Here is a 22,964-nt window from a genome sequence, read left to right on the forward strand (position 1 = left end):
GAGTTTTTTTGTGAAGGACCTACCATATATTTGTTGCAAAATTGGACCTAATCAAATTTATAAAATATTAGGCCATATATAATGCACAATTGACCAAATGGTTGGGTGTCAAAAGTTTTGATCCACCTCTGGTGAAAAAGGAAAATTCCCGTCGATTCAGCTCGAAGCGTGTCAAATTTGAACTACAGGTGCCTGATAGTTTGCTCTTTATTTTTTCCAAAAACCATTTCTAGGTAAATAAGTATCTATTTAATCAGAAATACATGGTTTGATGGCGAGACATTGTGGTTTGGACGGTGGCCGAGGGCCCCAACTCTAGAGCGCATACGCTCGCATGCCGCCGCGTGGTCCACTACTAGGAAAAGGCCTACTAATGGCGCACTGGTTTTGCCAACTAATGGCGCACTACCGGTGCGCCATTAGTATCATGCCACTAGTATTTTTTAATAATGGCGCACCACTTGTGCGCCATTAGTATCTGGTATACTAATGGCGCACCAAGCAGTGCGCCATTAGTATGTAACACCATGCGCCATTAGTATGCCTCCCGGGGGGCCATATGTAACCATGTGCTTTGTCATACTAATGGCACACTCTGCCTTGATGCGCCATTAGTATCCTTTGGTATACTAATGGCGCACACTGCCTTGATGCGCCATTAGTATGAATATTTGTTTTTTTGCTTTTCTGATTTTTTCATAGGTTACAAAATATATTATTGGACAGAATATAGACAGCAGCACACAACAACATCAGATTCATCGAATACAACAGAAGATTAGTCTCCGAATACAATTCATCATATTAGTCTCCGAATTCAAAAGACCGAACAAAGATAAAATATTACTAGTCTCAAGACCGCGAGTATCGTGTTTGTCTTCACATTACAAGTCGATATCGATCATCTAAACTACCATCACATAAAAGAGAGCTGCGTTCATCACGATGAGCATCATCGCGATCAAACTGGTCTTCATCCGGTTCCTCCAATGCTCCCTCCTCTCTCCTGCTAGATAGCGGGCATATCTAGATTCGGCCTCCGCCCTAGTGGTGTACCGTTTGTAATTGTTACCGCTGAAACGGTGAACCTGTCTCCGACACTCCTCCCAGTCATCGTAGACTCCGGGAACCTTACCCTTGTACACGACATACGACGACATCTCTATGCACAAGCCAAACAATAGACAACAGACAATACATAAGCAATATGTAAGTATGCAACAAAAGGATCGGAAGAGAAAAGCAAGACATTAATAGCACGATTCATGATCCTACTAATAAATAGCATTGATTACATCTAAGTTGAATGACTGTCCAAACCAAAGAGACATACGAATTCATTAAAGTTTAATTACAACATGAGACAATCAATGTTTCAGAACTACACATCACTACTTTTGACTCGACTCATCGGACAGGAGCGTGGATGAAGCCATCGTCTGTCGTGATGGTCATGAAATCGCGGTTGTTGTCACCCTGCATTTGTAGCGTTCCATCTATCTCATTGTTGGACGGTTGATATCTGAGGTAGAACTGCCCCGAGGTATGAAGGACATCTTGATGGATGATGTCCGCAAACTCCGACTGGATGCGAAAGAATTCTTGTCTGAGGTCCGCGTCCTGGGTTGCCGACAACCTCGCGGCCCAATCTTTGAGACTATCTGGTAGCAGAAGTTGATGATGGTCCCTTACGATTGCCTGCATGTGATGGAGGGCGTAGTAGGCATCCTTCTGACAGCCAGGCGGCTGCTTGACGCAGCAGAAATTTGTATTGTGTGAGAAGGTGTGCTTGCCATACTTACGAACTGCCCTAGTGAAGGTGCCTCCAGATTTGGCGTAGCCGGGGAGAACATCATCAAGATCTTTCTTGACATTTGTGTAGTCTATCTTGGAGTTACGATTCGGGTCGAAATACGTGGCCATGGAATATTTCGGGCTTAAGAGGATGACTGTGCAATGTGTGTCACTGCACAAAACACAGAATGTTAGAAAAAAAAGAACAATCGAAGTCTAAGAAATCATATGTTACGGGGCGGGTAAGGGATGACTTACTCGGGAAGGTAAGCCACAAGGAAGTTATCCTTATCTGGGTTTGCCAGAATGACGCCTTCAAGGTGTGAACTCGCAACTTGGCGGTCCCCAGTGCTGCTCAAGTGCTTGGCACACATGTAGAAGGGGTCGACTATCACGATGTCCGGGGTCTTGTCTCTAATGATCCGCATCTCCATACTCAGCGAAAATAGCCGAACGAAGGTGTAGTGCAGCGGATGAAGGTTAAACATAGCAAAGATGTCATCAAACCGCAGGACGATCGTACCCCCGATGTCGCCATCCACAAATCCCTTGCCCTCTGGCACCTTGGCCACGAAAACTGGGTATGCCACATCCTTCTCTCTGAGACGCAGCTTCTCCAAAGAAAGAACACTGTCGTGCAGACTCCGCATAGCACCGGTTGCAGCATTCAGCATATTTGGCGGTAGCATCGCCCTACCAGCCACATGCACCCTCCTCGAGATATCCTTAGGTGAAGGTGGCCCGTCCTGAGCACGGATCGAACTCGGTGCCGGCTGGCTCGCACCGGCGCCCTTGTTAGTCTTTCGCTTCCGTCCCTTCTTCTTGATCTCCTGTAATGGGACCGATTTCTGCTCACAGACCACCTTCTTCAGCGTGTTGGGGCTGAAAATATTTCGCACCTCAGCTATCTGAGGCTCGATGAAGGCGGGAGTGGGAGGCGTGTCCTGAGAACTGAACGCCAAACGATGCCTGTTGCAATTGGATTTCTCCGTCGTACCACCTAGATCGCGGTCGTCTTGGTTGGGTTCTTGAGAAAGAGGCCCGCAGAACTCGTCAGTGTACCCGTGTTCGGCAAAGTACTTATCAACTTTGGTAAATGTACCGTTGTCGTCGCCGTCCGGATCCTGTGCCATACGGCTGTCCAGATCTTGTGCCATAGGGATGTCCGGCAGGTCCGGTAGTGTTGCGGCGTTCTTGCCATGTCTTGGCGCCGGCACGACTGGCGGTCTTGTCTGTGGGGTGGTGTCCCCCGCCCCCAAACGAATCTGTCTCTTCGGCCATTGCAGGGGCCAGTTTACGCAGGTGCTGAGGGTCATCTCATCTTCTTCATCGGCCCCAGCGGGTCGAATCGGAGGTAGCAGCTCGTCGCAGCCTGGCAGCACCCGAACCACTTCAACCCTATACATTGTGGGTGCCATCGGATTACTGTGGAACATGCGGTTGCCCGGTTGAACGATTGTGCCCTTGGCGACATCGACCAACTCAGCGCCCACGAAGTGCAGAAGAGTGCAAGGAACGTCGGCGGCGCCCTGCGAAAACATGTACAGGGCGTCAGGGATGCCCAGTCAAAGGCAAGGAGATGAAGTCATCGGCCGAGAGCCTTAGTTACCGTGATGCCGTCGAGCTCGGCTAATGTTGAGGCACTGCCAACGGTGGGCGTGCAACTGACGGAGGGGGCGCTTGCTGGCGAGGTGTCGGCCGGCGTACACCCGGGTGCATTAAGCTCCAATGCATGTGCCAGCGCCGGAGACACGAATACCGCCTCCTCCGGAGACACCAATGGCGCCGCCGCCGGAGACACCAATGGCGCCGCCTGCGCGCTGTGCGAGTTGCTGGCCGTGAAGCTGGGAACCGGGGGAGGCCCCTCTTGTCCGCCCGCAATCCACGTCGTCAGCCCATGAATCAACATAGGCACCATGGCGTTGAGCTTCGTTCCCAGCTGTTGTTCCACTTGCTGTTGGACAAGCTCCGGAATCCGTGCCACTTGTGCCTTGAGTGCTTCAACCTCACGCGTCTGGCTTTCCGAGCTGGTCTTTTTCTCCTTCCGCACACCAGCGGTATAGCATGACCCCCATTTTGTGGACAAGCCTTTGCCGGCCACACGACCAACTGACGTCGGCTTAGTGAGCTTATCCTTGTTTTTCATTATGTTCAACGCCCTATTTAAAGGGGTGTCGAAAGGGGAGCTCTGAGACGACCCCGCGCTACTGCTTTCAGTTTCCTGCGGAAGGAACGTGAACCATTTAGAAATATTGGGGATTAATTAGAGTGCAACCATATGGAGCTAATTACGCGGGGGTGTATTCCTTACCAGAACAAGCTCAAGCGCCCTGGTCTTCGGATCCGTGGTAAGCTCCTTTGTTATCGGGTCCTCCTTGTACCGGGCCCTGACAAAGTTCCTGGTCTGCTTGTCACCGTTGTATTTCTCGAAGCGGGGCGGTAGGCCTTGCTCGGCACGCTCCACGTCCTCCTTCTCCCATATAAGCTCCGCCACTTTGTAACCGCCGGGACCGTGTTTGTGTTCCCCTAAGTTCAACTCCCGCATTTCTTTCCCCCACTGACTTGATTCGGAGGTTGCGCTGCTCTCGCACTTGATCTTGAACTCCTTGTAGTCATATTCGCTTATCGAAGAATATTTCGCCTTGATCTTCTCATAACTATCTCCTTTATCAATCATTCTCTTCACCGCGCTTCTCCAAGTAGACAGGGCCGTGCTCATCCTCGTGAGGGCGGCACTGTTCATGTTATTCCCTGAGAGGCGTGTGTTTTCAAAATCGGCGGGGAACTTGTATCGTTCGTGCAGCTTCATGAAGAGGAGGTTGCGCAAATTCCCTCGGTCCTTATGCCTAAGGTTCTCGGTGTTGATCGAGATGGTGCTCCGGAGAATGCACCCAAGCTGAAGCGAGTACCCCTTGACTATATGTTTGGGCTTCGTTGGATGCCCGTCGGAGTCCACTTGAGTAAATTACTCCTTGAGGGTGCTCAGCGCATTCGGGCGCCGGTCCTTCCTTTGCTTCTTCGGTTGGCTGCCATCTGTGTGTGCGCCGCCATCATCAGTGGTGGCATCATCGGCGGCACCATCAGTGGTGTCATCCCCGACGCCACTAGGGGTTGTGTAGTCAGGATCGGTGTCTTCCGCGGCGTCCTCATAGCGGTGAGGTTGTTCCTCCATCTCCTGGGACAGCTCCCAGAATTGCTTGCCGCCCGAACCGCCGGCCTCATTGTTGTTGGCCATGTTTCGCTCTAAATAGGAAAACAGTTTGGTCAAAAAGTTGGTTATTGTCAAGGAACAAGATCATGGTCTCATCATTTAGGGTTTGTCGACACAGAGGCATCCTAAAAGCTAAGCTTTTATCATTTAGGGTTTGTCGACGCCGAGGCACCCTAAAAGCCTAAGCCGAGGCACCCTAGGTTGGGCCTAATCACTTGGCACTAATCACTTGGCTCTATTGCCACCTATGTTGGGTTTATCATCTAGGGTTTATCGATGCTAAGGAGAATTCTAAGTTGGGCCTAATCACTTGGCTCTATTGCCACCTATGGTTTAATGCAGCAAGAATGGCGGGGCAGTTGATCCTACTTAACTAAGTACTAAGATACCCCGGCCCATGCATTAGTCGCAAGTACCCCATATGTCCTATTTTTAGCAAAGTCATGCTAAAATTCACGGAAAATTTCAGCATGACCTTTGCTGAAAATAGGACATATGGAGTACCCGAATTTGCCGGAACGGAAGTTAATCAACATTCCGGCAAACTCAAGGGCCTCTCGGGGTACCTGCAAATTCATCACGACACGATGGTCGGAGACATGACCTTTGCAAAATGGTCGGAGACACGATGGTCTTTCTCAATGTGATCAATTGATGGATCAACACATAAAACATGTCCAAATAAGTATGATTTATAGAGTCAACATCAGTATGAATATATATAAGTTTTTCTTCATCAGCCAGGCCCATGCAAGTAACTGCATCCAGCAACTATTTCTGCTACTCTGTAACTAACTACACTCTGTATTTATAGATTCATTTCAGATGAGATCAGATTGAGCTCCAACTGTAGCTGCAGCTGAGGGATCCATGAGCCATCATGCCAGCCAGCCAGGAAATAAACTTTACTTTCCAAAGGAAATAAAAATACAATGCATACATACATACTTAAGCAGGTAGATAGATAGATAGATAGATAGATAGATGAGCATGTTCAGTTTACAAGAATGAATATAAACAAGCAAAGAATGCATGCATGCATATCAAAAGTTGGCATCTACTGCTACTGCTACTGCTTGCCTCTGCTGCTATTGAATATTTATAATTACCTGAAATTGTTCCTTTCACTACAAGTAAATGCAACTTTTCCATTAATTAAAACTAAATTGTTCCTTCATGATATTCTCTCTTCATCTACCCCTGGGAGTATTTCTAACTTGAAAATCTCTCGTGAACTGCCTGATGATGTACTGGCAGTACAAGCTCTCTTATTTTCTTACATTTGCTTATTTTGTACCTTTTTCTGTTAACTGATTAAACATGCAGTGGAGTAGTGTATTGCAGTGCATGCAGTGGAGTAGAGCAGAGAATTTGCAAAGAACTATAGTATCACTGGAGTAAATTGCAGTAGTGCAAGTCTCAGTAGACCAGAGAATATCCCTACAGTAGTGCCCTCCAACAGTAGTTCTTGCTTGCAGTAGTTTTAGGGAGTACTGAAACTTTGCAAGTTTAAAGTAAAATGTTTCAGTTAATGCAAGTACTCCTCTTGCTCTCTACTTTCTCTCTTCTCTTCTTCAGTTAATTAACTGAATTTTACTGATGTTGTTAACTGAATTTTACTGATGTTGTTGTCGACTTGCTGTTAATGAACAGTGGCTAAAGATATATAAAACTCCATTGCAAATGTGCCATGTCAATAAAACAACTCTTAGAAGTGAAGAACATGTTCTCCAAAATGAGTAGAAAGGGAGCACGCTGACATCTATACAAGCCAATAATATCAGTACAACTAACTAGCAGTACTTAAACAAGTTAAGCTACTGACTACAGTACTGGCTACTCACTTAAGCTAGAAGCTACAAGTTAAACACATTATAACTTGAGTGTAACTCAGGACAAGTTAAACTTAATCTAGAAGATACAAGTTGAACACACACCAGGCAGTTTTTATAATATTATCAGAAAAATATCTTCAGTGTAACTCAGGACAAGAAAAATCTCCACCAGAATAGGACTAGCATTTAAGAGTAATTTCCTCCAGTCAAACAAAGTTCAAACAAAAACTGACAACAGTCTTTTGATTAAGAGCCAAGTCACAACACTCTTTGAAGTTCAAACAAAAACTGACAAAACTTGTTTGATCTGTCTCCTCGAAGAAAGAGCCAAGTCAGTCTCACCCAACTAGGGAAACATCAGTTAGACCACTAGCAATTGGGAATACACAAGTGGGGCTAGGTTTGTGCTCTAGCTAGGCAGTAAAACAGAGCATATAGAGGCATTGCCTGCCTCTGTTGCAAGTGGGGATGTGAGCAGGATTATCACAATTAATCACTAATTTGCTGGAATCTTATTTACAATTTTCTTCAAACTAGTTACCACTAACTAGTACAATGTTTTCTAAACTGGTTGCCATCATCTCCCTTTTTATCATTTTGGTTATGTGAAATTAGTTGTAGTGAGTGGCCAAGCAACCACTAACAATTTGTGCATAACAATTCCCGGTAGTTTTACCTGTAAGCCCCCTCTTCTGGCAACCTAGTAAAAAAATTATACTACACATGAAGCATCTGTTTCCATCTCTCTGTATAAAGGTTTAGCATTTGGCTGAATTGACTGAACGAGAAATGGGAAAAACTAACAACTCAAACAGCAAATGTCATATATATGTTGGAAATTTCAGTGATAACTGATCGGCGTGTTCCATTTGTCAGTTGTATTTACAAACTAATTCTCTTCGTTTCTTGGGGAAAAGTTGCTCTTTGCTTAACTACTAGCAAAATCATTGTGCATTGTTTTTTGTAATATTGTATCAGTTGTTTAAATGCTTGTGCCATCATGGCCCTAACTATACCCCAGAATGATGCCACTGCCGTTCGGTGCTACTGTTGGATTGAAATACTACAGCCGGAATCAACAGGATTATCGCTGATTTGCTGGACAAACAGAGTGTTTGCGAGAAGGAAGAGGGGAGAGGAGGCGGAGCTCACCGGGGAGGTGCAAGGAGGCCCTGTGACAGCTTAGTAGCAACAGAGGTGGCCGGAGTTGGGAAGACAGCGGCGACCTGAGGAAGAAGAGGTGGAGGGTGGTGGAGGGGTCAAGCGCCATCGCGCCCTGGTTCCGCGGCTCGCCGGCCCGGTGTTGAAGCAGATTCTGCCCGCCGCCTTGCCTATCGCCTTGGACGGTGGAGCTCGAGGGCTGGGAAGGCGAGGGAGGGGGTGGGTGGGTACGGTGAAGGCGAGGGAGGGTGGATTGGGAGCGGACTGCGATGGGGGGCAGGGCAGGGGCTGACTAGGGGCGGCGACAGAGACAGAGGTGCGGGAGCGGCGGCGGCATGGGTCGGGGCAGCAGGGGGAAGTGGATCTGGCGAGGGAGAGGGACGAAGGGGATCTTGCGAGAGGGAGGGAATTAGCTAGGGGGGAATCTTACTAATGGCGCACCAGCGGTCGGTGCGCCATTAGTAATTTTTTTTACATAGCAATGGCGCACCAGGCAGAGGTGCGCCATTAGTAATCTTTTTTTTATTTTTTGTTGCATGTAATAATTTTTTAGAAAATGAATATGAATATGAAACAGTAATATTTTTTATAAAAACAGTAATAATTGTTGTTTAACTACAATTGTAGTCTACACTTTATTATTATTATTTTTAAAAAAATGTATATGAATATGAAACGGGGGGTGCTCGTCGACGGCGGTGGAGCGGGGGAGGGTGCGGGGGGTGCTCGTCGGCGGTGGTGGAGCGGGGGAGGGTGCGGAGGGGGGGGGGTGCTTGTCGGCGGCGGTGGAGCGGGGGAGGGTTGCGGTGGGTTGTCCGCGGCGGTGGAGCTAGCGGGGGAGGGTGCGGGTGGGATCGAGATTTAGATCAAAAAGTGTCCATGAAATTTAAAAATATTCATGATATCAAAAAGTGCCCATGAAATACAATCGAGAAATGAAGACTACGATTTAAATACAATCGATCTTAGCTTGGTATCTGTTCACAATCTTCTTGCCCTTCTTTTTCGCAAATGGAGTTCTTCTATGGAACGGACGTCCTTTAGGTAGGGTTGTCCTGCTTCTTCTTGTGGTGTGTGCTGCTACTTCATCGTCGTCGTCATGTTCGATATTCGGGTCGCCGTACTTGTTGAAGTCTTGCTCATTGGCTACCCCATCCATTCCGATGATCTTCCTTTTGCCTCTCCTCACGACAACACGACTAGGCTTTGACGGGTCGGTAATGAAGAAGTATTGGTCCACTTGGGAAGCCAGTACCCATGGCTCATTTTTCGCGGTGACGTTTGCGCCCGTGGTCTTGGATTTGGCTTCGGATATAACCATGGTGGTGAAATACCGGTCTTCTTTTAGGACGCTCTTGGCCCATCTGACATGGCACATCGGGACCTTCTCTCCAGCGTAGCTCAGCTCCCAGATCTCCTCGATCCTTCCGTAGTATCTATCCTTGTCGTTGCCAGTGTAGGATTCCATCGTTACCCCGGAGTTCTGATAACCATCACTCTTCATGTCCTTTTCCTCGGTGTAGAATGTGTAGCCGTTGATATCGTACGCCTCATAGGTCATCAGGTTGTGCTCGGCGCCCTGTGACAAGGCGAATATGAGTTGTTCTTCCGCGGAAGAATCCTCATGTAAAGGGTACGACAGAAGCTTCTGCTTGAACCAACGCGTGAAACATGAGTTGTGCTCTTTGATTATATCTCCGTCCGTCCTCTGTTGGCCTCGGTCATTGTACGTCTTCTCAATAAAGGTTTTGTTCTCTACCACCCAAGGATCGACCACGTCTATGTGTTGCAGCGCGACTAGGTTTGCTCTTTCAAAGTCGGCGAGTCGACCCTCGAAGTCGACATGCATTTCGCGGCGACCTTCATGGTGACCCCTTCCAGCGAGCCTGCCTTGGTGCCTGTTGACGGGCATACCAACGGGGTTCTCGATGCCTAGATAATTCTTGCAGTAGGAGATGCACTCTTCGGTCAGAAAGCCCCTGGCTATACTTCCCTCTGGACGTGACATGTTGCGAACGTATCCTTTGATGACACCATTCATCCTTTCGAACGACATCATGTTGTGCAGGAACATTGGCCCAAGTTGGATGATATCCTCCAAGATATGGACCAGCAGATGCACCATAACGTCGAAGAATGCGGGTGGGAAGTACATGTTGGGGAACGTAGTAATTTCCAAAAAATTCCTACACACACGCAAGATCATGGTGATGGCATAGAAATGAGAGGGGAGAGTAAGCGGAAGCGGAAGCGTTATGGTAACGCGGTTGATGTGGTCGTACGTCTTCACGATCCGACCGATCCAAGTACCGAACGTATGGCACCTCCAAGTTCAGCACACGTTCAGCTCGATGACAATCCCCGGACTCCGATCCAGCAAAGTGTCGGGGATGAGTTCCGTCAGCACGATGGCGTGGTGACGATGATGATGCTCTACCGGCGCAGGGCTTCGCCTAAGCTTCGCGACGATATGATCGAGGTGGAATATGGTGGAGGGGGGCACCGCACACGGCTAAGAAACGATCACGTAGATCAACTTGTGTGTCATGGGGTGCCCCCCTGCCCCCGTATATAAAGGAGCAAGGGGGGAGGAGGCCGGCCCTAGGAGGGGGCGCGCCAAGTGTGGAGTCCTACTAGGACTCCCTAGTCCTAGTAGGATTCCACCTCCCTTGTTGGAGTAGGAGAAGGGGAAAGAGGGGGAGAGGAAGAAGGAAAGGGGGGCTGCGCCCCTTGTCCAATTCGGACCAGAGGGGGGGCGCAGGCCTCCTTCCTTTTGGCCTCTCTCCTCTATTGCCGTATGGCCCAATAAGGCCCATATACTCCCCGGCGAATTCCCGTAACTCTCCGGTACTCCGAAAAATACCCGAATCACTCGGAACCTTTCCGAACTCCGAATATAGCCGTCCAATATATCGATCTTTACGTCTCGGCCATTTCGAGACTTCTCGTCATGTCCCCGATCTCATCCGGGGGTCCGAAATCCTTCAGTAAATCAAAACTCATAAACTCATAATATAACTGTCATCGAAACCTTAAGCATGCGGACCCTACGGGTTCAAGAACTAAGTAGACATGACCTAGAACTATTCTTGGTCAATAACCAATAGCGGAACCTGGATGCCCATATTGGCTCCTACATATTCTACAAAGGTCTTTATCGGTCAAACCGCATAACAACATACGTAGTTCCCTTTGTCATCGGCATGTTACCTAGTTCAATCTCGTCACCGGCAAGTCTCTTTACTCGTTACGTAATACATCATGTCACAACTAACTCATTAGTTGCAATGCTTGCAAGGTTTAAGTGATGAGCATTACCGAGAGGGCCCAGAGATACCTCTCCGACAATCGGAGTGACAAAATCTAATCTCGAAATACGCCAACCCAACATGTACCTTTGGAGACACCTTTAGTACTCCTTTATAATCACCCAGTTACGTTGTGATGTTTGGTAGCACCCAAAGTGGTCCTCCGGTAAACGGGAGTTGCATAATCTCATAGTTACAGGAACATGTATAAGTCATGAAGAAAGCAATCGCAACATACTAAACGATGAAGTGCTAGGCTAACGGAATGGGTCATGTCAATCACATCATTCTCCTAATGATGTGATCCCATTAATCAAATGACAACACATGTCTATGGTTAGGAAACATAACCGTCTTTGATTAATGAGCTAGTCAAGTAGAGGCATACTAGTGACTATATGTTTGTCTATATATTCACACATGTATTATGTTTCTGGTTAATACAATCTAGCATGAATAATAAACATTTATCATGATATAAGGAAATAAATAATAACTTTATTATTGCCTCTAGGGCATATTTCCTTCAGTCTCCCACTTGCACTAGAGTCAATAATATAGTTCACATCGCCATGTGATTTAACATCAATATTCATATCTGTATATGATTAACACCCATAGTTCACATCGTCATGTGACCAACACCCAAAGGGTTTACTAGAGTCAATAATCTAGTTCACATCGCTATGTGATTAACACCCAAAGAGTACTAGGTATGATCATGTTTTGCTTGTGAGAGAAGTTTAGTCAACGGATCTGTCATATTCAGAGCCGTATGTATTTTGCAAAATATTCTATGTCCATAATGCTCTGCATGGAGCTACTCTAGCTAATTGCTCCCACTTTCAATATGTATCTAGATTGAGACTTAGAGTCATCTGGATCAGTGTAAAAGCTTGCACCGAAGTAACTTTTTATTACGGGCTCTTTTATCACCTCCATAATCGAGAAGTATTCCCTTAGTCCTCACTAAGGATATTCTTGACCATTGTCCAGTGATCTACTATTAGATCAAAATTGTATTCCTTTGCCAAACTCAGAGCAAGGTATACAATGGGTCTGGTATACAACATAGCATACTTTATAGAACCTATGACTGAGGCATAGGGAATGACTTTCATTCTTCTTTTCTATTTTCTGCCGTTGTCGGGATTTGAGTCTTACTCAATTTCACACCTTTGCAACACAGGCAAGAACTCTTTCTTTGACTGTTCCATTTTTAACTATTTCAAAATCTTGACAAGGTATGTACTTATTGAAAAACTTATCAAGCGTCTTGATCTATCTCAATAGATCATGATGCTCAATATGTAAGTAGCTTTACTGAGGTCTTTCCTTTTAAAGAACTCCTTTCAAATACTCCTTTATGCTTTCCAGAAAAATTCTACATCATTTCTGATCAACTTATCAAAGCGTATATTCCAACTCTGAGATGCTTGCACCAGTCCATAGATGGATTGCTTGAGCTTGCACACTTTGTTAGCATCTTTAGGATTGACAAAAACTTTCTGGTTGCATCGTATACAAATCTTATTTAATAAATCCATTAAGGAATGCAGTTTTGACATCCATTTGCCAGATTTCATAAAATGTGGCAATTACTAACAAGATTCAGACAGACTTAAGTTTCGATACGAGTGAGAAAATCTCATCGTATTCAACACCTTGAACTTGTTGAAAACCTTTCGCAACAAGTCGAGCTTAGTATATAGTAACACTACTATCAGTGTCCATCTTCCTCTTAAAGATCCATTTATTTAACATGGCTTGCTGATCATCGAGCAAGTCAATCAAAGTCCATACTTTGTTCTCATACATGGATCATATCTCAGATTTTATGGCCTCAAGCCATTTCGTGGAATCTGGGCTCATCATCGCTTCCTCATAGTTTGTAGGTTCATCATGGTCTAGTAACATGACTTCCAGAACATGATTACCGTACCACTCTGGTGCGGATCTTACTCTGGAAGACCTACGAGGTTTGGTAGCAACTTGATCTGAAGTTTCATGATCATCATCATTAACTTCCTCACTAATTGGTGTAGGAATCACTGGAATTGATTTCTGTGATGAACTACTTTCCAATAAGGGAGAAGGTACAATTACCTCATCAAGTTCTACTTTCCTCCCACTCACTTCTTTCGAGAGAAACTCCTTCTCTAGAAAGGATCCATTCTTAGCAACAAAGAGTTTGCCTTCAGATCTGTGTTAGAAGGTGTACCCAAAAGTCTCTTTTGGGTATTCTATGAAGACGCACTTCTCCGATTTGGGTTTGAGCTTATCATGCTGAAACTTTTCCACATAAGCATTGCAACCCCAAACTTTAAGAAACGACAACTTTGGTTTCTTGCCAAACCACAGTTCATAAGCCGTCGTCTCAACGGATTTCGATGGTGCCCTATTTAAAGTAAATGCAGCTGTCTCTAATGCATAACCCCAAAACAATAGTGGTAAATCGGTAAGAGACATCATAGATTGCACTATATCCAATAAAGTACAGTTATGACGTTCGGACACACCATTTTGTTGTGGTGTTCCAGGTGGCGTGAGCTGTGAAACTATTCCACATTGTTTTATACGAAGGCCAAACTCATAACTCAAATATTTGTCTCCGCGATCAAATCACAGAAACTTTATTTTCTTGTTACGATGATTCTTCACTTCACTCTGAAATTCTTTGAACTTTTCAAAATGTTTCAGACGCGTGCTTCATCAAGTAGATATACTCATATCTGCTCAAATCATCTTGTGAAGGTCAGAAAATAATGATACCCGCCACGAGCATCAATACTCATTGGACCGCATACATCAATATGTATTATTTCCAATAAGTCACTAGCTCGTTCCATTGTTCCAGAGAACAGAATTTTAGTCATCTTGCCCATAAGGCACGGTTCGCAAGCATCAAATGATTCATAATCAAATGATTCAAAAAATCCATTATGACCTAAACGGCAGTGCCACAAATAAGTTGCACTATCATTATCAACTTTGCATCTTTTGGCATCAATATTATGATTATGTGTATCACTACGATCGAGATCCAATAAACTATTTTCATTGGGTGTATCGAAGGTTTTATTCATGTAAAGAAAACAACAATTATTCTCTGACTTTAAAAGAATAACCGTATTGCAATAAACATGATCAAATCATATTTATGCTCAACGCAAACGCCAAATAACATTTATTTAGGTTTAACACTAATCCCGAAAGTATAGGGAGTGTGCGATGATGATCATATCAATCTTGGAACCACTTCCAACACCCATCGTCACTTCACCCTCAACTAGTTTCTGTTTATTCTGGAACTCATGTTTCGAGTTACTAATCTTAGCAACCGAACAAGTATCAAATACTCAGGAGCTACTATAAAGAATAGTAAGGCACACATCAATAACCTGTATATCAAATATACCCTTGTTCAATTGGCCATCCTTCTTATCCACCAAATGTTCAGGGCATTTCCGCTTCCAGTGACCATTTCCTTTGCAGTAGAAGCACTTAGTTTCAGGCTTTGGTCCAGCTTTGGGCTTCTTCACGGGAGTGACAACTTGCTTGCCATTCTACTTGAAGTTCCCTTTATTTTCCTTTGCCCTTTTCTTGAAACTAGTGATCTTGTCAACCATCAACACTTGATGCTCTTTCTTGATTTCTACCTTCGTCGATTTCAACATCACGAGGAGCTTGGGAATCGTTTTCGTCATCTGTTGCATACTATAGTTCATCACAAAGTTCTACTAACTTGGTGATGGTGACTAGAGAATTCTGTCAATCACTATCTTATCCAGAAGATTAACTCCCACTTGATTCAAGCGATTGTAGTACCCAGACAATCTGAGCACATGCTCACTAGCTAAGCGATTCTCCTCCATCTTTTAGCCATAGAACTTGTTGGAGACTTCATATCTCTCAACTCGGGTATTTGCTTGAAATATTAACTTCAACTCCTGGATCATCTCATAAGGTCCATGACGTTCAAAACGTATTTGAAGTCCCGATTCTAAGCCGTTAAGCATGCTGCACTAAACTATCAAGTAGTCATCATATTGAGCTAGCCAAACGTTCATAACGTCTGCATCTGCTCCTGCAATTGGTCTGTCACCTAGTGGTTCATTAAGGACATAATTCTTCTGTGCAGCAATGAGGATAAACCTCAGATCACGGATCCAATCCGCATCACTGCTACTAACATATTTCAACACAAATTTCTCTAGGAACATATCAAAAATAAACATATGAAAGCAACAACGCAAGCTATTGATCTACAACATAATTTGCAAAATACTACTAGGACTAAGTTCATGATAAAGTAAAGTTCAATTAATCACATTACTTAAGAACTCCCACTTAGATAGACATCCCTCTAATCTTCTAAGTGATCACGTGATCCAAATCAACTAAACCATAACCGATCCTCACGTGAGATGGAGTAGTTTTCAATGGTGAACATCACTATGTTGATCATATCTACTATATGATTCACGCTCGACCTTTCGGTCTCTGTGTTCCGAGGCTCTGCATATGCTAGGCTCGTCAAGTATAACCTGAATATTCTGCGTGTGTAAAACTGGCTTGCACCCGTTGTAGATGGACGTAGAGCTTATCACACCCGATCATCACGTGGTGACTGGGCACGACGAACTTTGGCAACGGTGCATATTCAGGGAGAACACTTCTTGATAATTTTTAGTGAGAGATCATCTTAAAATGCTACCGTCAATCAAAGCAAGATAAGATGCATAAAGGATAAACATCACATGCAATCAATATAAGTGATATGATATGGCCATCATCATCTTGTGCTTGTGATCTCCATCTCCGAAGCACCGTCGTGATCACCATCGTCACCGGCGCGACACCTTGATCTCCATCGTAGCATCATTGTCGTTTACGCCATCTATTGCTTCTACGACTATCGCTACCGCTTAGTGATAAAGTAAAGCAATTACAGGGCGTTTGCATTTCATACAATAAAGCGACAACCATATGGCTCCTGCCAGTTGCCGATAACTTCGGTTACAAAACATGATCATCTCATACAATAAATATAGCATCACATCTTGACCATATCACATCACAACATGCCCTGCAAAAACAAGTTAGATGTCCTCTACATTGTTGTTGCAAGTTTTACATGGCTGCTACGGGCTTAGCAAGAACCGTTCTTACGTACGCATCAAAACCACAACGATAGTTCGTCAAGTTAGTGTTGTTTTAACCTTCGCAAGGACCGGGCGTAGCCACACTCGGTTCAACTAAAGTTGGAGAAACTGACACCCGCCAGCCACCTTTGTGCAAAGCACGTCGGTAGAACCAGTCTCGCGTAAGCGTACGCGTAATGTTGGTCCGGGCCGCTTCATCCAACAATACCGCCGAACCAAAGTATGATTTGTATCGCCCACAACTCACTTGTGTTCTACTCGTGCATATAACATCAACGCATAAAACCTAGCCTCTGATACCACTATTGGGGAACGTAGTAATTTCAAAAAAATTCCTACGCACACGCAAGATCATGGTGATGGCATAGCAACGAGAGGGGAGAGTAATGTCCATGTACCCTCGTAGACCGTAAGCGGAAGCGTTATGATAACGCGGTTGATGTAGTCGTACGTCTTCACAATCCGACCGATCCCAGTACCGAACGTACGGCACCTCCGAGTTCAGCACACGTTCAGGTCGATGACGATCCCCGGACTCCGATCCAGCAAAGTGTCAGGGATGAGTTCCGTCAGCACGACGTCTTGGTGACGATGATGATGCTCTACCGGCGAAGGGTTTCACCTAAGCTTCGCAACGATATGACCGAGGTGGAATATGGTGGAGGGGGGCACCGCACACGGCTAAGGAACGATCACGTAGATCAACCTGTGTGTCATGGGGTGTCCCCCTGCCCCCGTATATAAAGGAGCAAGGGGGGAGGAGGCCGGCCCTAGGAGGGGGCGCGCCAAGTGTGGAGTCCTACTAGGACTCCCTAGTCCTAGTAGGATTCCACCTCCCTTGTTGGAGTAGGAGAAGGGGAAAGAGCGGGAGAGGAAGAAGGAAAGGGGGGCTGCGCCCCTTGTCCAATTCGGACCAGAGGGGGGGCGCAGGCCTCCTTCCTTTTGGCCTCTCTCCTCTATTCCCGTATGGCCCAATAAGGCCCATATACTCCCCGGCGAATTCCCGTAACTCTCCGGTACTCCGAAAAATACCCGAATTACTCGGAACCTTTCGGAACTACGAATATAGTCGTCCAATATATCGATCTTTACGTCTCGACCATCTCGAGACTTCTCGTCATGTCCCCGATCTCATCCGGGACTCCGAACTCCTTCGGTACATCAAAACTCATAAACTCATAATATAACTGTCATCGAAACCTTAAGCGTGCGGACCCTACGGGTTCGAGAACTATGTAGACATGACCTAGAACCATTCTTGGTCAATAACGAATAGCGGAACCTGGATGCCCATATTGGCTCCTACATATTCTACGAAGATCTTTATCGGTCAAACTGCATAACAACATACGTTGTTCCCTTTGTCATCGGCATGTTACTTGCCCGAGATTCGATCGTCGGTATCTAATACCTAGTTCAATCTCGTTACCGGCAAGTCTCTTTACTCGTTACATAATACATCATCTCACAACTAACTCATTAGTTGCAATGCTTGCAAGGCTTAAGTGATGTGCATTACCGAGAGGGCCCAGAGATACCTCTCCGACAATCGGAGTGACAAAACCTAATCTCGAAATACGCCAACCCAACATGTACCTTTGGAGACACATGTAGTACTCCTTTATAATCACCCAGTTACGTTGTGATGTTTGGTAGCACCCAAAGTGTTCCTCCGGTAAACGGGAGTTGGATAATCTCATAGTTACAGGAACATGTATAAGTCATGAAGAAAGCAATAGCAACATACTAAACAATCAAGTGCTAGGCTAATGGAATGGGTCATGTCAATCACATCATTCTCCTAATGATTTGACCCCATTAGTCAAATGACAACACATGTCTATGGTTAGGAAACATAACCATCTTTGATTAATGAGCTAGTCAAGTAGAGGCATACTAGTGACTATATGTTTGTCTATATATTCACACATGTATTATGTTTCCGGTTAATACAATTCTAGCATGAATAATAAACATTTATCATGATATAAGGAAATAAATAATAACTTTATTATTGCCTCTAGGGCATATTTCCTTCAGTACATCTCAAGCTCGCATAGTATCACCACGATCTCTTCCTGTGGCCTTCTGAGTTGCCTCACGCCAATGGACTTCCGAGAGATGACGTCGAAAAAGTTGCATAGGCCAAATAGCATTTCACGGACGTGCGCGTCCATGATCCCACGGATTGCAACTGGAAGTATCTGCGTCATCAGCACGTGACAGTCGTGAGACTTCATCCCGCTGAACTTCTGCTTCACTGGGTCTAGGTATCTGCTTATCTTCCCCGCGTAACCGTAAGGAAGTTTAACTCCTAGGAGGCAGCTGAAAAACTGCTCGATCTCCTCCTGACTTAGAGTGAAGCACGCGGGAGGGTAGTCATTTCCGGTATTCTTGGCCTTTTTGCCTTTGCGACGACTTTCTGTGTCGTGCTTCGCCTCATCATCATCATCATCATCATCATCATCATCATCATCATCATTAGTGTGAAGCTCCTGCCTGATGCCCATTGATTTCAAGTCTGCCCTTGCTTTCGGCCCATCTTTGGTCCCCTCTGGCATGTTGAGCAGGGTACCAAGCAGACTCTCGCACACGTTCTTCGTGATATGCATGACATCAAGGCTGTGAGGCACACGGTGGATCTTCCCGTACAGCAAGTCCCAGAAAATAGACCTCTTTTTCCATACCTTCAGCAGCGGCTCTAGCGCCTTTCGCTTTTTTCCCGGCTCTGGCACCTTTTGCTTCTTTCCCAGCAGTGGGCAGTCTTTCCAATTTTTCAACAGCTCGTCTATTTCCTCGCCGCTCCTCGTACACGGGCGTTTTCGGGGTTCGGTTTCACCATCGAACAGATCCTTGCGTTTCCTCCACGGGTCATCGTCGCGAAGCCACCTTCGATGTCTCATGAACACGGTTTTCGAAGACCCGGGATCTCTATCTAGCTGGCGATACGTTGTGTCATCCATGCACCTTACGCATCCAGAAAATCCATGGACTACCTGCCCCGCGAGATATCCGTAACAGAGATAGTCGTGCACCATCGTGAGTAGTGCCGCTCTCATAGGGAAATATTCTTTCTCTGCGGCGTCCCACGTATTGGCTGGCATTTTCCACAGCGTGTCTAGCTCCTCCTTCAGCAGCCATAGATACAGATTGATGTCGTTCCCTGGTTGTTTCGGCCCTTCAATTAGCATACTCATGTGAATGTACTTCCTCTTCATGCACAACCAAGGGGAAGGTTGTACATCAACACAAACACAGGCCAGGTGCTATGTGTGCTTCTCTGGCTGCCAAACAGATTGACTCCATCGGTGCTCGCGCCCAGCACGATGTTCCTTGGATCCTTCCCAAATTCTGGGTATTCGAAGTTCAATGCTTGCCACTGGCTCGCATCCTTAGGGTGACTCAGCATCTTGTCTTTTCTATTTATCTCCGGATCATTTCCGTCATCTTCCCGCTTCTTCTCCTCCCTATCCGCGTGCCAACGCAGGAGCTTTGCTACCTTAGGGTCCGCGAAATACTGCTGCAGACAAGGAGTGATCGGAAAGTACCACACCGATTTTCGAGGAGCTTTCTTCCTCTTCTTGTATCGAGTGATGCCGCACACCGGACATATGGTAGACTACGCGTGCTCGTCCCGATAAATGATGCAATTGTTCATGCACACATGGTATTTCACGTGCGGTAAATCCAGAGGACACATGATTTTCTTCGCCTCCTCGAAACTGGTCGGGCACTTGTTCCCCTCGGGAAGACGTTCGTGCCAGAATGACATGTTCTCTTCGAAGCATGCATCGGTCATTTTGTTTTTTACCTTCATCTCCAGAGCCATGAGCGTTACTTTCAGGCGGGTATCTTCGGGCTTGCATCCTTCATACAATGGAGTAACCGCGTCTATCTCCAGTTGATCCAGCTTGGCTTTCTCTCGGGCGGCAGCTCTTGCGTTATCCATCTGCTTGCGAACCAGCTCTTGAATATGAGGGTCCTGCACCCAGCCTCCACCGTCGTTTGCTCCGGCATCTTCATCTTCATGATCATGCCCTTCGTCTTGATCTTCCTCATCGTCATGTACGACATCTTCTACATGATGACTGTGTACAGCATCACCGCCGTGATCATGTCCTGGAGATTCTTTGTCTTCTCGCCCGCCCTCGCCGTAGTGGTACTTGTCTTGTTGCCCTTCCTCATTTCTTGCCCGGCCCCCATGGACGACTTCATAGTCATCTTCATCACCTTGCCACCGATAGCCATCCATGAAACCACGCAAGAGCAGGTGGTCCCGCACCTGCCCGGAATTCGGGTCCGCAATAAGGCTCTTCAGTTTGCATCTTCGACACGGACATCTTATCTCCATCTCATTCTTTTGAAGCATCTCGGCCTTCACGGAGCTCAAAAGCCTATTCACGATGCCTTCGGTCATCGTGCGGACCATGGTCGCCTGCGGGGTAGAGCAAAACGATATTTTAGAACCAAGAAAAAATTTGGCATGAACTTCCCTAAAAATAGGACCAAAAAGAATGCATAGTGCCAAAATTCTCGCCGAAACGGAAATGAATCAACATTCCGGCAAAATATTGGCAACTATAGCATTTCAAATACCGGTACCTGCAAACACAAACATATATGCAACACCACAAACACAAGTAACACCACAAACATACATAGATCTAGCTAGGCCACAAAAAGTGCGTGTGCACGTTGTTGGAGCGAGCTAGGGAGAAAAAAAGTAGATCTACATCATGAAGATAGCTTTCCCCTTACTTACCTATCAAAAAAAGGTAATTTCACCACTTAATTTTGATGAATCTATGGTGGAAATGAGGTGAGGAGGAGGAGGCAGCCGAGACAAGCTTGGAGGAGGAGGTGGAGAGAATGAAGTGGGGAAAGTGAGTGGGTAGGTGGGCTGTCCAATCTTGTTGGTCCCAGGTTACTAATGGTGCACCACCACAACATGCGCCATTAGTAACTCTGGTTACTAATGGCGCACCTGCAGGTGGTGTGCCATTAGTACTTTTTGCAGAAAAGTAAAAAAACATATGTATACTAATGGCGCACTATGGGAAAGTGCGCCATTAGTAGTTTAAACTAGTAATGGTGCACTTTGACACGGTGCGCCATTAGTAGGTTCGCAAAAAAGTAAAAAAAATATATATACTAATGCCGCACTGTCTGGGTGGTGCGCCATTACTAGTTCTAACTAGTAATGGCGCACTTTGACATCATGCGCCATTAGAATGTATGGAAAAATGGAAAAAAAATTCAATACTAGTGTCGCACCGTGTGCCTGGTGCACCATTAGTGTCTTCCACACTAATGGCGCACCTCCAACCGGTGTGCCATTAGTATATAGTAGTGGCGCACTGCTTACCTGGTGCGCCATTAGTATCAATCCTATCTATAGCCCTCTTCCTAGTAGTGGTCACCGCGTGATCATGGCATTGCCATGCGTTCTGGGCAGCCTAGGCATGTCTAATGGGTTGGGCACTCCCCAGGTAGGTGCTAGGAAGAAAATTATAACATAAGATTCTCACGAGTTGACCGAACTATGCTCAAACATGAATTAGCAGCCTAGTGTTTGATTAGTGGTACCGGAAATGCACACGGCCAATGGGCGTGAGTTTTGGCTGACGATGATCATATACTAAAAAGAATGTCTTCACAATTTTTTAAGGAAATCAAGAATATATAAATAACACTTCCTTCACAAAGTGCTGCTCTGAACAGAACAGGAAAATGAATATTGTTGAGTTATTTTTGAACTAGGCAAGTAAGGTTTTTGACATATTTGATGAAGATATGATCCAAACAATTTATGAGAATTTTTTGGGAATTTTTGGAATAATAGAAATATAGGTTGCTTAACAACCTAGGGCAAAAATTGACACATGGACATGACACATAGGCAAAACTAATGAGATGGCGCCTAGTCATCACAACCCACCACAATCTACAGGGCTATGACCATCTATATTGGTCGTTAATCACTAGAAATAAGGCAGCAGACCAGCACTGTTTGCTTTATGACCATTTTGTGTAAGGAAATTATGACCTTTCTGACCAAAATGGTCGCAATGGTTTAGGGTTTGGAGCCCCCCGAATAGCTTTTGACCAATTGGTCTCAAATGGTCATAGATCGATGACCAATTCTTCCAGGGTCACTGACAGAAGGTCACTAGTTGACATATTTCTTGTAGTGTCTTGTGATCCCATAGGTGTCGTTTCCCACCGACACCCCTGCCCCCGTATAGAAAGGAGGGGAGAAGGCCGGCCACTATAGGGGTGCACCAAGGAGGAGGGAGTCCTACTAGGACTCTACTCCTAGTAGGATTCGGCCCCCTTCTCTTTTTCCTTCAACCGGAGGTGGAAAGGGGGAAGGGAGAGGGAGAAGGAGAACGAAAGGGGGGCGCTGCCCCCTTCCCTACTCCAATTCAGCCTCGTACCTTGTGTGGGGCACACCATCCCCTTGTGGTCTGGTTAGCCTCCCTCCTATGGC

The sequence above is a fragment of the Triticum aestivum genome, chromosome 6B (genome assembly GCF_018294505.1).
Source record: "Triticum aestivum cultivar Chinese Spring chromosome 6B, IWGSC CS RefSeq v2.1, whole genome shotgun sequence".
NCBI classification, from domain to species: Eukaryota; Viridiplantae; Streptophyta; class Magnoliopsida; order Poales; family Poaceae; genus Triticum; species Triticum aestivum.